The following is a 12,651-nucleotide window of genomic DNA, read 5'->3' as shown; positions in this document are numbered from 1 at the left end:
CTCCTGTGAGAATTGGCTCACCCGATGTCCCCTGCTGGAAGCACCCTTCCTTTGCTCCCCCGAGCCCTGTCAGCCTGATCAGAGATTTCATGAAGACACCTTCCCTTCTGTGCCAGGCACCGCCACTGTCTCAGCTGTGCCCCCCCACCTCTGTGGACCTTGTCTGGCCCATAACTACCTGCAATTGCCTGTTTACACTCTCAGTTTCCCGCACAAGACTGGGAGCCCCTTGGAGGCAGGTACTATGTCAAATCCATCTTTGTATCCCCAAGGCCAAGTTCTTTGCCTGGCCCGTTTGAGGAGGACAGAGATGGCAGACCTGTGGCATGCACACTGCCACCATCCCTGTCAGAGCCTGGGGCAGGCATTGCTAATCAATCATGATCACCCTTCCCTTGGCGTCTCAGCGGCTTCACTCCTCAACACCTGCTTCCAGGTAGACACTGCCTGGCAAGCAAGACTGGCTCTCTCGATGAAACTAGTGACTGTCCCTGAGAGGGGTGCCAGTAAATGTGTGACTCAGGCCTCAGCTGGGGCTGCTGGCCTCAGAGATTTGGCTCCCCGTGGAGCCAAGCCCATGGTCTGTGCTTTCTGTGACTGCTCATAGATCGAGGCTGACTTCCTCAGCCTCCCTCCTGAAACAATCCAAGCAGGAAACACAGGCCCTTTCCCAGTACACACACACACACACACACACACACACACACACCTGTTCACATCACCCACATGCACACATTTGCACTCACAATACACACAGGCAGATACATACACGTACATGCTCACATGCATATATACATATTCACACGCTCACCCATGTACACACACAAATACACTCCCATTAAGCATTTCACGAGTTTGGGGAACCTCAGTGAAGATTTCGGGGCTGGGGGAGCTGTTACAGACCACAGGGCCGTCCTTTCGGTTCCCTCTGCCGCCTCTCCATCTTCTCCCCACCTCTTCCCTCCATCCCTCCAGCACTGCCCACCCCAGGGTCACATTTTTGTCCCTCTGTTTTGTAGAGCCATTCGGCCGCCCACTCGAGCTGGGGACAGTCTGCAGATCCCAACCCACCAAGTAGAGTCCCTCTCAGAGCCCTTAGAGCCACACGCCTCTCCCCATCTTGTTTCAAATATGGCAGTGAATCACTGGATGGCTGTAACAAAGGACATTGGCCTACAGCCCCCCATTTCCTAAACTAACACGATTCAATGACAGACGCCATCTCAAAGCCCCTGCCTGGCGCCCAGCACTGCATCTGGTATTACAAAGACAATAGTGTCCCCAAAAGAGCACCCGCCTAATGGCAAACGGACACCCAAACAAGTAGTGCCAAGGGCAGGGTGTGACTCATGCCACCCCCGGAGGCAAAGCAGCCACGCCCCTGCTGTGAAACGGAGGATGGCCAAGTTCCAGGTAAGATGGGGGGGTTTCTCGGCGGGAAGGACAGCACGTGCACAGGTGGCATTTTTGTGCCAGGCGTAAGGCTGGGGGCAGAGGCGCAGTGTGGAGGCGGGGAGAGAGCGAGCAGAGGCCCAGACTTGGGCCCCGACTCTGTCCTGCCCGTGATGGCCCTGGGCCGCCTGTGAAAGCCGTGGGTTGAGGAGGAGCTGGCATCCAGCGGCCCCTCTCTGTCCATCACCAAGGCTCAGCAGAGTGTCCACCCAGGACCTGGCTCTCCAACAGATGGACACGCGGCCCAGGCAGCCGTCGTCTGATGGCTGTCACGACGGGCGAGTTTCCCCCGTGCTTGAACTTCGTGTACACGGGACCGTCCAATAAAGGACTCTCGTGCCTGGCTCCTTTCGCTCAGTGTGTCTGTGAGGCGCACTCGTCGGCTTTTGAAGTTTTGTTTCAAACCCTGCAAGGTGGGGCAGTCAAGTTGGAGGGGCCCGGACTGAGCACAGCAGCGCCCCGGTCTCCCCGCTCTTCTCTTAAAGGCCCGCCCGGGCCACAGCCTCAAGGCCCGCAATGTACAGGCGCTCGGCCGGCTTAAGAGACTGTTAAACCCAGGGCGGATTCTCCATGCCCCGCGGTTTTCCATTTTGTCGTTTAATTTTTATTATAAGGACTTAATTCTGACAAAAGAGCCAAATTACCACCACACTTTAAAATGAACTTGTTTGGGGGGAGTTAAAACCAGGCTTTAGAGTATGGAGCTTTAATTAACTTTGGAAGATGGCTCTGCAAAGGCAGAGAAGAGAGATCAGAGACCGCAAGTTAGCACCTTGGCCAAAACCACCTGAAGAGTTTCACGTTTTCTCCTGCGCAGACTCCACCCCCAGGCCAATGACATGGGGACCTGTTGGGTTGGAACCCAAACACCAGGGTAGTGTTTGAAGCTCTCGGGCAATTCCAATGAGCAGTGAAGTTTGCGAATCTCTGATTGAGATTGATTGACGGCTGCCAACAGGGATGCCATAAGAGAAGGGGAGGAAGAGAGGTGAGTGAGGCTAGAGACACGGAGGTCTTCACACCAAAATATATCTCAGCTCTTCAAGGAGCCAAGGGGACTGCAACCAAGTCAAGTGACACTAAGGTATATTTCCAACCTTTAAGGAAGAGCTGTTTATGGGCTGAACTGTATTGCCCCAAAATCTCATGTTATAGCCCTAACCCCCAGCACCTCAGAGTGTGACTATATTTGGAGATCAGGCCTTTAAAGAGGTAATTAGGTTAAAATGAGGCCATTAGGATGGGCCTTAACCCAATCTGACCGGTGTCCTTATAGGAAGAGATTAGGACAGACAGAGAGGCACCAGGGGATACATGCCCAGAGGAATGGACCCTGTGAAGAGGCTGCAAGAGGGTGGCCGTCTGCAGGACAAGGAGAGGGCCTCAGAGGAATCCAACCCCGCCAGTACCTGACTCGGGGCTTCCAGCCTCCAGAACTGTGACAAAATAAATGTCTGTTGTTTAAGCCACCGAGTGTGCGGCATGTTGTTATGGCAGCCCGAGCAGACTAACCCAAGTTCCATTTCAGCTCTTTGGCCTTATGTGTCAACAGTCGTACAAGGGCTACTCCTCTGGTTCAGTGTCTTTATTTCTAAGACTTTACCCTAAAAAGTAACCAGGAATGTCCTTAAAGAATTCCCTACAAAGATGTCCATTGAATATTCTTTATAATTGTAGATATTGGAAATGTGTGACAGTGAGAGAATGGAAAAGCCAATGATAGCACTCAAGTCAACTGAGCCTGCAGAAGCCATTAAGTTGTCAAGATTTTTAAAGTTGTACGTTCAGCATCGTATCACACCCATGCAGAAATGCACTGACCTTGATCTTGATCAAGAAGCTCATCCTGAGATCGCCTAACTGCAACCCAGGATGCTGGGCAAATGTCTACTTTCTTTGGCCTCCAACTCCTAAGTTAGAAGTTACCTACAGGTAGCTCCCTCTCCCCCAGGCACATGGACTGATGGGAGTCTTTTAGCTTTTCAGTTTTTTGTGCCTCAACCTACCCATCTGTATCCCAAACCTGTACATGGATGTATAAATATGGAAAAGTGTATTGAGCTGTAACTGCACATTACTGTATGTAAGTTATATGTCATTTTTTAAAAGTATTTTTAAATGCAGTGCAAAAAGGCTATAAGTTAATATGGTACATACACAGGTGACTGACACAAGGTCTGTGGAGCTGGGAGGGGTCGGGGCAGGAGGCTCGGTTCTGACCTGGGTTGGGAGCGTGGAGCCCGGATGGCTTTCCCTGGGAGGTGGCTCTTGCACTAAGGCTCAAAGGTGAAGGCAGAATGAATGGGGGGAAAAGAGCGTCTCAGACGTGCTCGTTCCAGGCCAGTGGAGGATGCATTCAGGTGGCGAGATTGGCCGGGGCTGGGCCTAGAGTGTGGTGGGAGAGGCAGAGGGACAGGGCAAGGGCCACACGGCTGCAGTTGCAGTTGTCCCTTGTGCTGATTCCGGGAACAATCCTAGCTTGGAGGGTTAAGGGCGTCCTGTGTTGTCAATGACCTCAGAAGGGATCAGGCAATCGTGCCAGCTGAGGGGCACAGGGGAGAGAAGTTGGGGTGGATATGGAGCTCAGAGTCCAGGCGATGTGGCTGAGGTCCCAAGTCCCTGTTCTCTGGGATATAGATGGAAAGGCCGGGCACAGACTAGAGAGTGAGGCTCTCTATGGGTTCGTGTGTGTGTGTGTGTGTGTGTGTGTGTGTGTGTAGGGAAGAGAGTAACTGAAATTTGGGGGACCAAAGAAGGTAGACACAATGTCCTGGGATGGGGTGAGGGGATCTCAGGACAAGATCCTGGGTTGCAGCCTTGAACCCAGGCTGGCTCAGGGGATCTTAGCTGATCTGTTTTCTCCTTATTTGTTTTTATAAAATCAGATTGGGAAGGATTTTTGGCGATTACCCTCCTCATTTTGTTTTATTTTGGAATGAACTTTTGTTGTGTCCCTCACCAGCCCTCACCCCAGAAGAGAGTTGAGAGGGAAGGGGCGCGGGTGGGTGAGCGATGTGAGTGGCAGGGGTCCGGCGCTTGGGGGGCGGGGGGTCAGCAGACCATTCGGCTCACTGGAGAGCAGCCTGGGGGGCGGTGCAGAGGGGCCCCGTCCATCCCCCCCCCCCCAGGGCCGCCTGAGCCAGTCATTTCAGAAGCGGGACTGGAATGAGATGCAGAAAGGCGCCGGGTGTGTTTGCACAGAGCAGCAGCGGTTCCTTCTGAGTTTCTGTGGGGTATTTTGCTCGGGTTTTTTTTTAATTATCCAGATGCCCACTAGGTGAATTCCCATGTTTAAAGGGTTCCCATTTTACGAGACCAGCTGTCAAAGTGGAAGTGGGCACCTGTTGGGTTTGCCCACTAGCCGGTGTGTTTAATGGGGAGGGGACAGTGGAAGCCCCCAAACTCCACCCTTCACCTCATGAATTAATTTCTCCTCACTATGTAAACAACACAGGCCTCGTAAATGCGACTCTCTCCTTACAGTTTAAGTACAGAACTTGCTTTCATGACGAGCTGGGGCCCCAGTAACCTCTTCTGCAATGCAAACTGACCCTCTTCTCCTAGTGGGTCACTCTGGTTCCCAATGCTGGAGGGCCTGCGGCGGCAAGTTGGGGGCCACTGGGGGGGCAGGGAACCTTGGGAAGGAAGACAGGGAAGAAAGATGTGTCGTGAATCAAGGCGTGGACCTGTGCGTCGCTTGGCAGTCATTGCGGGGGAGGGTGAGCCACAGAGAGGCTGGCCTCATCTCCCCCCCTAGTCCCTTCCCCCCCCACACCACCTTCACCCCCCTCTCTCCCAGGGAAACCACGCACGTTCAGCAGCCACTCAGCAGCCTTGACCGGGAACAGGCAGCACAGAGCACAGGCCCCGCGGCCCGCAGGCCCCTCAGGACGGCTGCCAAGAGGCCACATTCGCGCCACCATCAGGGCCACCTCGTTCTGGAGCCAGCCCCTCGACCTCTGCGGTTCCCCAGAACTTTGCATGTTTTTATGCTTGTTTCAGAACAATATGCATTAAAGTTGCAGAACTAGTGCGTTCTCAGATCCATTTTTGATAAAAATAAAACTACCATTTATGTAGACGTGCATATAGATGTTTGGGAATGTGTGCATATTTATAACGAAATATGTCTTTGTATATTCACCAAAGAAATCTGAAGGACACGTACCAAACTGTTCCTCTTGCTTATCTCTAAGTGCGTTTGCTGTCAGAGGAAGTATTGTCTTCATTTATTACAAGTATGTATTATGTTTTTAAGCTTTTAACCAATTTTTCTGAAGAAGGGAAGTTTCCTGGATTTGCATCTGGCTTCTCCCTGCCTTCATAATTTTACTCTGGGTACCACTCAGATGCTTGGGCACCTCAGACCCATGTCCCCAGGAGCAGAAGAGACACCAGCAGGGCCACAAACTGCTAGTTCCGCACATGAGATAAGGGGCGTGCACCAGAGAGTAAGGCAGCACCCTGCTTGCTTCCGAGAAGGGCTCGCCACGAGGCAAAGCTGGGCGGATCTGTGTGCCTAGCGCCTGGACAGTGCTATATTCTGGGGCAAACTCCTTGTTCCTCGGGGACGGGTGACCCGGAACCTGCAGACTGGCGTTGGCCTGCAGGCACATTTTGAGCAGTGCTTATCTACGCAACTCCACCAAACACGAGTAGTTCATTGTGGCAAAGTTTACATCTGGGTAGATGTGTGCCTGGGTTCTGGAAGAACATAACTGGCCCTCCCATGAGCCCGGTGCTCTGCTTGGCCTTCCTGGGCAACGCCGTGCAAAGAACGCCCCCTCCCGCAGCGCGCCCGTTGCTGCCAGCTCCTGGGGGCCTGCTCCGTGTGCTCCCCGGGCGCCCCGGCGGGTGCAGGTTGCCCATCTCCCGCCCCCTGCCGTGCACGGGCCCGGACAGCCAGGGCTGCCCCTGGGAGTGGGGAGAGCCAGCGCAGCTCAACCAGAGGGGCCACCATGACTGCTGCCCTGATGGCACATTTCATAGGACCCTTAGGATACTGTTAAAGTCTGAGCTTTTACTATTGAATTCCAATTATTCTCAGAAAAGGGGAAGGATTTTAAGCCGAACCACGAGATGGTCAGGCTTGCATTTTAGAAGGAGCAAACTAACTACACTGTGGAGAATAGATTAAAGGGGGTGAGCCCAGACATGGAGACTCTCAGGAAATGGTCAGGACTAGAGCAGTAACCATTTCCCACTGTACCCGCAGTCCAAACCGGCTGCAGCCCCCGCGTGGAGGGGTGCACTCTCCTAGCCCTGGACTCTGGGCTTGCTCTTGTGACTTACTTTGGTCGATGGAATGAGGCAGAAACAACTGGATACCAGTCTTGACCTTAAGAGGCCTCATGTGTTTCCTCTTGCCCTGTGTGCATCTCTCATTGCCATAAGAATGTGTCCCACCCACCCGCTGATCCTGGAGGAAGAGAGACAAGTGGAGCAGAGCTTCCTTCCCACTGCACACTCCTGAGCCAGCCCAGCTGAGGTCAGCAGAGCAGCAGAGCCACAAGGAAGAACTGCTTGTTGCTGCAGGCTGTGATGTGGGGCTGTTTGTTAGGCAGCATTGCCACAGCAGTGGGTGACCGATACAGTGGGGCTGAACAGGAGGGAACAAGCGGCAAAGGAGAACCTAGGAAAGCAGATGGGGTTGGTGGTCAGCTGGGGTGTGGGTGTGACTGACAGGGAGTCTGGACTTGGGGTTTTGCTGGGGTAGCGGGAGATGGAAGGTACAGTGCCTGGATGGAGGGCACAGCAAGAGGAGGACAGGAAGTGACCTCCCGCATCAGACTTTCATCAGCTGCTCTCTCTCCTTTCCTCTAACTCATTCCTGTTTCTGGAGGAGACTAAGGCCTGGGTCTGTCAGGATTAACCCCTTGGGGACTGAACCTCTGAGCAGGATTACAGGTGTCCCTGCTACACTCAGTGCCCTCACGGGCTTCCGGCTCTGCCAGGATGTCTCCTCCATTACAGGCCCATTAGGAGAAGCCCTGATTTGGACAACAGGGTGAACCAGACTTTCCAGCCACTGGGGCCACTCAAAAGAGGCCCCTCTGATTTCCCAGAGCTTCCTGCAGAGAGACCAGCCTATTCTCGTTACTTTCATTTACTTAAAATACCTGCCTTTGCAGCAGTGAAACTGCCCAAAATAGTCACTTCTTTATTTCCAGCTAGACAGCTGAACTCAATTTGCATTGGATAATTATTTTCCATTAAGTGATAACAATCCTGTTCCATGCAAAAATAATCTTGTCCAACCACCAAACAGTTTTTCGTAGCCAAGAAACAGGGGGGCAGTGACAGAAGGAGGCCTATTAGCATGCTCGCCATGCGGGTGGAGGGATGTCCCCTCCGACTCCCTCGTGGGGCACCTCTGACCCAGTAGGCCAGGTGGGACCAATGGCCTGGTCTGCCCTCTGACTCCCCTGCCCTACAGCCTCTCTTTCCTGCTTTGAACTAGGAAGGGAGCACCTCCTGACTGCTGCCCGATTCAAAGCTCCTAGTGCAAAGAAGGGCCCGGGACAGAGGCGGTAGACCTGAGTTCTGGACTGGCTGTGTCTCTGGGGAAGTCATCGCTCCCCTGGGCCTCAGGATACCCCTCTGTATGGGGAGCAGTGGGGTGAGATGCATGGGACTGCTCCAGCTCAGATGTTCTGTGTTCTGATTCTGTCCTGGTCATCCGGAGCTGCCCAGGCCTCAAGCCAGGTTTCCTATAGAGGACCCCGCGCAGTGGCCAAGCCCCGCCTCCTGGGTATTCTGTGTGCTGCTGAGGTGGGGCTTCTCCCCACCAGCACAGGGAGCAGGGCTGAGTTCCCAGCCTCGCTCAGGAACAGCGCCCTTCCTCCTGCCCGGAGCTCCATCTTCAGTGCGAGTCTGAAGGCGGCCGCACGCATAGCTGTGCACTGGGAGGCTCTGTGAAGGCCCTTGAAAGCCATACACGCCTAATCACATTGATTCAATTTACCAGAAGCAGCAAAACACAGAGCCCAAAAGCCTTTTCCCTGAGCCCAGTGGACCGGCTGTGGCTACCACGGAGCTCTAGTCCTGTGCAGGTGGCGCAGACCCCCTGGACCCCACTGGCCTCCTGCTCCCTTCTGTCCTCTCCAGGGAAGCTCAGGAGCCCAGGGAACGATCCGGGGGAAAGACGAGGAAGCCACAGCTGAGCGTGCAGGGCGGACTGTTCTTACACAACCCACTGCCCTGGAGAAGGCGATCGGTGTGTGCATGGGGCGGGGGGGGGGGGGGGGGGGGGGCATGGTGTTTTCAATACATTAACTGAAGTGAATTATTCATTCTATAAATATTTATTTACATGGAAAGATGTTTAGAGTACACGTTGCTAAGTGAAAAATGAAAGTGACGATGCATATAATCCCATTCTTAGGGGGCCGGGGTGGGCGCGAGGGAAAACTACCTTCCAGTCCGTCTTCCTTTTTACTTACATTTTTAAAAGCGAGGATCGAGATGGTCCAGACAAAAACTGAAGTGCCCAGTACTTCAAATATTTAGTGCTTCAGGAGAGGGTGATACAAAAACTAAAACAGTGATTCAAAACCAAAGCTTTGGGTATGTGGAACTCCCCCCCCCCCCCCAAAATCTTGCACTCTGGAGGCCTCTGGGCTGCAGCCTGATGCCATCGGCAGTTGATCCAAAGGATGCTGCTCAGAAACAGCCCGCTTTTCCCTCCTCCCGCTTCTCCACCTCCTAAGACTCAGTCAAGTGCCCCCAGGCTGGCGGAGAGGAGCAATGGAGGGGAAGCAAGACTGTCTAGAGGCTGGTGGGGCTTCCGAGAAGGGGCCTTGTCCCTGGCCCCTCACCCTGGGGCTTGGCCCAAAGGTGAGGATAATGGCCCCATGAGCTGGGGGACCTGAGCGCTGGGAGGACCCGGGACTTGCTGCCCTGCCGGGTGGAGGCAGAGGCACCCACCACCCCGACTCAGCACCAGGCAGCAGTGGGTGGAGATGGCCACATGGAGTGTTTGGGCCACCCACCAGGACAGCTTAGAGGTGGAGCAAGAGAGCCACAGACCCCAGGGTGCCCAAGAGGGTGCCTAGGCTCTTTGCCAGTCCCCACACCACACCCCGCTGTCCCTCTGCTGTTCTGGCTGCCGCCGGTGCTCCTCACAGCTCAGTCCCACCCTGAGTGGCCCAGGATGGGGAAGGGCGGCAAGGCCACCCCTGGGAGCTGCTGCTGCCTCTGAGAAAAGCTCTGTGCTGGGTGCTCGCGTGTGTCCCCTGGTGTGCAGCTCTCCTACAACCCTAGGAACTAACCCTCTTGTCACTTACAGATGAGGAGACAGAGGCTCAGAGAGGTTATGTAACTTGCTTAAGTCACACAGAGTGGAAGTCAGACTGTGGTCCGACTTTTTGTTGATTTCAGCTGACTTCAGCCCCAGGATTCTTTTCTCTGTTCAGTGGAGACAGAAGGAGCCAAGATGTCCAGCCACATTGTGTGCCTTCAGCCGGGTCTGGGGCCGAAATGGGACAGGAGGAGGGAAAGGAGAACCCACCAGAGCGGCCATATCTCTTAAATATGGTTTACTATATTCAAATTAGATGGCACAATCTCCATGAATAAAATTACAGTTCCCAAAGGGATCACGCCCAGTTTATAAGAGGCCATTAACGGGCCAGGCTGGCTGTTAGAACTGAGCTCCAGTGTCCTTTCTGGTGTGGTTCTGATGCTATGTGAGCAGCACTTGGGATACCAGAGGCACCCTCAGGCAGAGCCCACTTTGAGAATATCCCCGATGGCCTGGGCCCTCAGGCTGGCTGTGCTGAGGCCCAGGGTGCCCAAGAAGCTCTGACCTGCCCTCCTGAGTTCGGCAGAGCTTAGCTCGGTCAGAGACAGTCAGACACCCTCCCTTGATTCCAGCCCCCTTGTTATTTAGCTGAGTAAACTTGACACATGCTGAAGGTGGGGTTCCTGCTCATTTTGGTGGGGGCGGGGTTAAAGTGTAAATAAAGATTTTTTTTTTGCCTTTGGTCAATAGCTGGGTTTTGGTCACAGTAGGGCCTTGTTCTGGCGGTAGCTCCTATGATTGGGTGGAGTCCTCCAAAGAATTCAGTGGGCCATGGCCACCTCCAGCATGAGAGTCCTGAATGGGGCCAGCCTGTTTGGTTTTATGAACAGGCATTTTTATAAAAGTCACTTAAGACTATCACAGAAAATTTGCAAAAGAGGAAAAATAAAATTACCGCAATCCATCCCTTGGTACCATCCCTGAGATATTGGTGTGCTTCCATCCAGTATTTTCTGTAAGCGTGGGTGGTGTGGTCCGCTGCTATGTGTCTTATCTCCAGATCACGTGGTAGTGATCATCCTGTCCATGCACATTTTTATTCTGCTTTTTCCACTAGTCCATGCCCTGAGGTAAAGGGCATGATCCAGGGAGGCCAGTAATAGCCAGTGATGGCATCAGTTATTGCCATCAATCCACCATACTCCTGGTTGTCATTGCTGCCATTTTTTTATAGCAGTAGAATTTTTCATAGATGTAACCCCTTTTCACAGACGTACCATTAAATGGGGATGAACCACATTAAATTTGTTCACATTTTTCCTCTAATAACAACTTGGTAGAGTTTTAATCTTTGAAGTCAAGAAAAGCAATGTCTCCTGCCCTCAATCAAAAACCCAAGGTCAAGCAAGAAGATTGAGCCAAAGTGTTCCTGAGCCCCTTCAAAGCTGAGCCACCTGAAGACCTTCTGAAGTTCCTCATCTGACCAAATTCAAATGTGTCCGACCGTGCTTGCTGATGAAATCACTTTCAAGAGTCCCTTTCCATATCATAGCATTGGCTTCCCCATCTGTAACACAGAGGGCTGGACTAAATGCTTGAGGGGTTTGAACTAGAGCAGTGTTTCTTAAATGACGTCACTCAGGTCTAAAAGCCAAAAAGATGCCAGTAACATCCTTACATGTATTTTCAAATACGTAAGTAACACAAGGCTCACCTGTATCACTCTTCCCACCCTTCGGTGACCTACCTTTAAGAAGTGATGTCATGTGCAGAGCTGAGGGGGCGAGGAGGTGCCCAGCCAGCATGTGCGAGGGTGGTTGTTAGACGTGTATCTGGCCAGGCAGCCATCATAAGGCTGCTGATGACTGTGGGCTTCTGCTCAGTGTCTTGTCTCGTAATCTCAACATGTATTTGTGACCTTGCTCTATGTTCATTGTCTGTTAAATACACTACAAAATTAAATCCTCCCGGTGTGTGGCTGAGCGAAGGAGCTTTCAAAACAAAGGTGTGTGCATTCTAGCTCATGAGTTCTCATTTTTTAAGACTTGTTTTTAGAGCAGTCTTAGCATCACAGAAAAATTGAGGAAAAGGTGCAGAGATTTCCCATGTACCCCTCCCCACACATGCACGGCCTCCCTCATTACCAACCTCCGGCACCAGAGCCCTACACTTTTAACCTACAGTGACACATAATCGCCAAGGTCCATCGTTTACATCAGGGCTCACTCTCAGTATTGTACATTTTATGGATTTAGACAAGTGTAATGGCATGTATCCACCATTATAGTGTCATAGAGCATCTCCACTGCCTTAAAAACCCTTTGTGCTCCACCTATTCACTTACTTAGTAATTTTAGCATTTACTAAATTTTCATCATGCTGAAAGAGCATCCACCGAGTAGAAACTCTGTTCAAGGAACACAGCCCTACACTCTTGGTTTAGGTTATAAAAGAGAAAATTTGCAGAGGCCTCATGAACTCATCCCTTCCACCAATAAGAGCTAGACCCTGGGCTGGACATGGCAAGGAGGCCACCTGGGTGAGTGTCTCCTCTCAGTGGCCTGGGAGGTCAGGGAAAGAAGATACGGACACCCAGTGCCCACAACTGCAGGAGGAAGTGAGCATGCAGGCCGGGCAGGCAGAGGAGGGGGCACCCAGCTCTAGGGCTGGCTGGGACCCGCGGGCACTGAGAGTGCAGACAAGAGCGAACATGAGCAAAGACAGAGGCAGGGGGTGCGGGTGAGCCCCAGGAAACAGCCAGGATTTTGTCTGGCTGAAACAAGGCACAGGAAGGGGACAGTGACCCGTGGGGCTGGAGGGGCGAGCTGGGGGGGGGGGGGGGCAGTGCAGGAGAAAAGCAGCTGGGCTCCGGCCACCTTGCCCAGGACAGGCCGGCAGGCTCTGGGCCCCTGTGTGGACCTTGCCTTTTATTATTAATCTCTTGTGAATTCAGGTGG

This window comes from Miniopterus schreibersii, assembly GCF_964146895.1.
Source record: "Miniopterus schreibersii genome assembly, chromosome: 11".
NCBI classification, from domain to species: Eukaryota; Metazoa; Chordata; class Mammalia; order Chiroptera; family Miniopteridae; genus Miniopterus; species Miniopterus schreibersii.
Note: the sequence above shows the minus strand (reverse complement) of the source record.